This window comes from Medicago sativa, chromosome 3 (genome assembly GCF_051527215.1).
Source record: "Medicago sativa cultivar Bolivia chromosome 3, Bolivia_mono, whole genome shotgun sequence".
Lineage (NCBI taxonomy): Eukaryota > Viridiplantae > Streptophyta > Magnoliopsida > Fabales > Fabaceae > Medicago > Medicago sativa.
The window spans coordinates 9691468-9696331 of record NC_140751.1 but is presented as its reverse complement, the minus strand read 5'-3'; the positions used below and the strand labels follow the sequence as shown (position 1 = coordinate 9696331).

The 4864-nt window shown below is 33.0% G+C and overlaps 1 long non-coding RNA gene across 1 annotated transcript; it reads right to left on the bottom strand.

The window, feature by feature from the left end:
* Positions 1 to 4022: 4022 nt before the first annotated feature.
* LOC146935537 (uncharacterized) lies at positions 4023 to 4644 on the bottom strand. The gene is made up of 2 exons (XR_015033087.1): positions 4524 to 4644; positions 4023 to 4357 (listed from the first exon to the last, which is right to left on the bottom strand). It is a non-coding gene; the product is annotated as an uncharacterized LOC146935537 (long non-coding RNA).
* Positions 4645 to 4864: the final 220 nt, after the last annotated feature.

Genomic DNA, 4864 nt, shown 5'->3' with positions numbered 1-4864 from the left:
GGTGAGAAAAACACAAGAAGGGGGGGGGGGTTGAATTGTGTTTTGGAAAATTCTTCGTTTCTCCTAAAAACTGAATACACTGGTCAGAAGCTAAGTGAAACAGCTTCTGAAGTGGTTATCAGAATCTAAATGCAGCGGAATAAAACAGAGAGAGAGAAGAAGAACGACACAAAGCAATTATACTGGTTCCTTCCACAAACCGGAAGTATTTCAGTCCCCCTTGCACTTCCAAGGAGATTTCACTAAGAGTAATATCTGATTACAATTGCTCAAGCCCACAAGCAAGAGACTTCCTTTGCTCAAGCACACAAGCAAGAGACTTCCTTTGCTCAAGAACACAATCAAGAGACTTACCTGCTCAAGCACAACTGCAAGAGACTTCTAGCTAAACAAAATTACACAGAAAATTGTTTAAGGTTGAACACTTGATATACAATCAGAGGTGCTTACAATACAAATCAGATACATACCCAATGACTTAAGAATTTCTAAGATATGAATATGAGACACATAAATTCTAAGTGAATGCAGAACAATTTCAGCAGAGGTTTGGCACTTGTAGAAATGTTGTGAGTCTTACGTTCAGCATTACCAATTCTCTAAGTCTTCACTCCTTTATATAGAGGTGTGAAAGAGACGTTGTGAAATTGCCAGCACATCAAAGAGTCGTTGTTGAAGCTTGATCTTTCACCAATGATCTTTTGCCTGATTTGGTTGTTGTCCTATGAAGAACCAATTTGAAATCCATTCCTTATCCAAAGGAACATCTATGCAGGCGAAGCCGTATTCTGGAGCTGTTTTCTTGTCTTGTAGCGTGGACACAAAGCAGAGTAGTGGAGAAGGTGGTTGTACAGTTCGTACAAAGTACAATGTCAACGCTTTCGTCCAAATTGCAAGTACATGCCTTCAAACACCTTTGAAATGACCGTTGCAAAATTCCACTAATCTTTTGTTGTGTTTTCGAATCCAATAGACAGCTTTTGCAGTGATGATTCTTCAATCCTTGAATCTTTTGCAAATCCAGTTGATTTTCAGCTTCTGGTGAAATGACTTCTGATGAGGCAGCTTCTGATGATGCAACTTCTGATTGATACAACTTCTGATAACGCAGCTTCTGATGATGTAGCTTCTGGACCTCTTGTCTTCAGGAGCACTATTCTTCAGGAGCACTATTCTTCAGAAGCACTTTACTAACTTCAGGAGCGGCTTTACTTCAGGAGCGCTTTTTCTCTTCAGGAGCGAGTTGCCTTCAGAATCACTAAGCTTCAATTTTGTTGCTTCCTTTTGCTCTTTATTTGCTCACTCAGAACCAATAAATGATGTAACTTTTTAATTAAGGTCCTGTACACTTGAACAAATATTAGCTAGTCCAATTTACAATTTTTAATACCTTGTTATCATCAAAACTCTTTAAGGTTCATTGTTAAACACATTTTGTTCCAACAATGTTAAACTAGATTTTGCTTCTTATGAAATTGCACTTGGTACAAACTGTGTGTGATATAGTGGACTTGTGAAATCCTAGTTTTATTTGAGCTTGGTGAAATCAGTCAGTCCCTGATTTCACAATTTTAAAATTGTGATGTTATATGTTATCAGTAATTGATATGTGAATTGTGCATTGGAGATTAGAAGTGATACAATGGTCAAACATAAGAAAGTGTACATAACAACATTTGATTGAAATATTTTAGTCAGTATTTGTCGCTCCCCCTAATATTTTGGACAAGACCCGCCTTTTGTTGCACAAGTGATCTCAACCAATGAAAAGAATTACAAGGTCCAATCTCAAAATTTGCTATTAATAGTCAACAATTTCATTTTTTTTAATGGTCTAGATTTACTTGAATGTGTGAATTTAGGATTCTCTGACAACAGTGAATCCAAGTTCGTAATTTAAGTGGGCACGACAAGTATATTTGTTAAACAACAATTGGTCCTTGAAATTAGTCATTCTCTTTGCGCCGCTCCCAATAGGGTTTTCCCTAGTGTTTGTCGTATAGTGTTTTTGAATTCCCGTAACATTACAAGTTGTCCTCTAGTTGATCGAACCCCACCTCAGCCACCGCCTTTAATTCTGGCATCTATGATTGCAATTTCAATTGAACAAAGGATCTCCAAACGCCCTCCTAGAAAGCCACCAGGAAAACATTGTGTTTTAGTTGCTCCATCACTTCTCTGTTTGAGATATAATAATTGTGTTGAAGTTTTTATGATTATTTTGTTTCACATCTTTATTTGTGTTCTATTGTTATTTTCAATTTGCTTCAAGTTTGTACTTCATGTGTTTGATGAAATGTTTGAGTGTGATTCATTTTATCACCATATTTTGAGTAAGGGGCTTGGTGTGGTTATCGTTAAATTCAACATCGTCTCAGTCTTACAAATGACATGTCAACATATGGTTGAATTGGTCATTTCAAAGACCATCTACGATCTATAGTCGAAATGAGCGAATACCAACAACAATTTTTTCTTCATAATAATTGATGCAATTAAAGACTGTGGATCTTGTATTATTCTTGACCATTGATCATATATGGAAGAATTTAGTTTGGTTGTTAGACTTAAGAGTTTGGTTTGTTAATGCACATTTCCCTTTTGAAATTTCTATGCGCATTGATGACATGAATTTGACTTTTAGAACGTGGATGAGGAATGTCTCAACTTATAACCAATTTGATTGTTCTCTATTTTTTTTTTTGGAAGGAATTTGATTGTATTCTTGCTATTCAACATTTGAATTGAAGAAAAAAACAGTTGGTCCTTATGAAATGACTGCCGTGTTGCGTGTATATGTCGTACGTGTAACATGCACGACAAGAACATGACATGAAGCAACACACATAAATTGTCTTCTTTGGTGATTAACTTAAGGTTTCAAATTCATGTTTTGTTTGGAGGGTTTTGAAAAGTGGAAGTGGAGATTTTGGGTGGAAACAAGTTCAGTTAGGCATAAAAGATGCCATTTTTCAATCACTTCACAACCATTTCCCTAGAGATCATTGAACATTTGTTTGCACATTTTGAACTCCTCAACCACTTTCAACATCTCACCTCTCTCAAAAACCTTGAGATTACTTGTTGTCCATTTGATAGCAAGTTTGCGGAGGAAGTGAGGGGACTAAGATTGCACACATTCCCTCCATAATTATCGATAACGAAATGATCACATAAGTTTCTTGTCTAGGTGTGAAATACTTCTTTTGTGTTTCTTTCTTATTATGCCATCACCAATTAATGTTGTTAACTTCAATATTAACATCAAAATACAATATTATAAAACTAACTCATTTTTTAATCGTAAATTTTATTGTGTCACCCCTGCTCCTGCCAAATTCGCATGCACGACCTCTAACTAGTGGTGTACAAAAACTCGACACCCGTTCGAAACACTAAAACTGAGTACATGGTTGATCCAACATATTACGAGGCCTAATGCGAATATTAATACGAGGCCTAACAAAATATATGTAATTTTTTCCGGTAAAAAAAATGTAGGAAAGGATAATTACTTTTAAAAAAATAAATTAAGAACTTTTTGGGAAGAAAGTTAAAAGTTTATCTTTTATATATGTATTAAAATTTATTAGTTTTAGAAAGTAAAATACCATAGCAAAAAGCACTGCTATAATATCAAAGAACGAAAAGACAAACATGAATTTTATTGTGTATTATATGTTTTGTATTTTTTTTTGGTTAACTTTTCAAAAAATAGTCTATATAGTTTATTTTCTTCACACTTTTACACTGTCTACGAATCACAACCATTACGCTTGGACAAAATAATTGTACAAAAAATAGTCTATATAGTTTTTTTTTCTTCACATATGTATGTCTTTTAAAGTAGTTATAATTGAAATCATTCTATTTTTACGCTTGGATAAAATAATTGGTTGATGGTATAAAAATATTTACACTAACAATGCGTATAAATTAAACCCAAAGTTATAACATAAGAAAATGTATTTGAACCATGTTAGTTTTTTCACAAAATTAATATGATTCGCAAGACGTAAAGCTATGTTAAACTTCATCTTTTATTTCATCAATTCCCCCAATTCAAATGATATGATATACTCCCTTTGTCCTTATATCTAAACACTCTTTTATTAGAGACATAGTGCTTACATTTAGGGACGGAGAGAGTAATCCATTACAATCCATTACCTATAACAACAACATATTTTCGCAATTATGTGATCTTTACACACACTACCCTTCGTAAACCCTTTAAGTTTACAGTCTTGTGCGCATGATGTTGAACAACCTGTTATGCAACAAAGTTCTTTTGTACTCTCTACAATGCATTGTTGGCGAATCTCTACTATTGGAGTCTCCAAACTAGTAACATAGCCTGAAATTAATATAATATCATCACTATGTTGTTGAGAAGATAATCACTTTATTATTGAATATACTATAGTTTATGAATATTAGTATAACAATCCATAACAATTTTTTATTTATTAAAGTTAGTAAGTTATTTATGGAATATAGAACTCAAAGATACGATAAATTACCTGAAACCAAGACCAAAGCAATGCATGAAACACACAAAAGATAAGATTGATAGTGGTGAAAAGCCATCTTTGTAGAATTTAAACTACAATTTTGTAAGAAGTAAGACTAAAATCATTTCTATTATATAGGCTTAGAAAATATATCGTTTTAATAATTCTTTTTTTCTAATAATTGATAAATTTAATACAATGAATATATGTCTAAATCAAACAATAGTGAACATGATTTGGTCAAAGAATATATCTTTTCTTTAAAAAAAATAATTTGGTCAAAGAATAAAAATAATAAAGTGCACAATTTTTTTAGGGGAATACAATAAACAATTTTAGTATTAATTTAA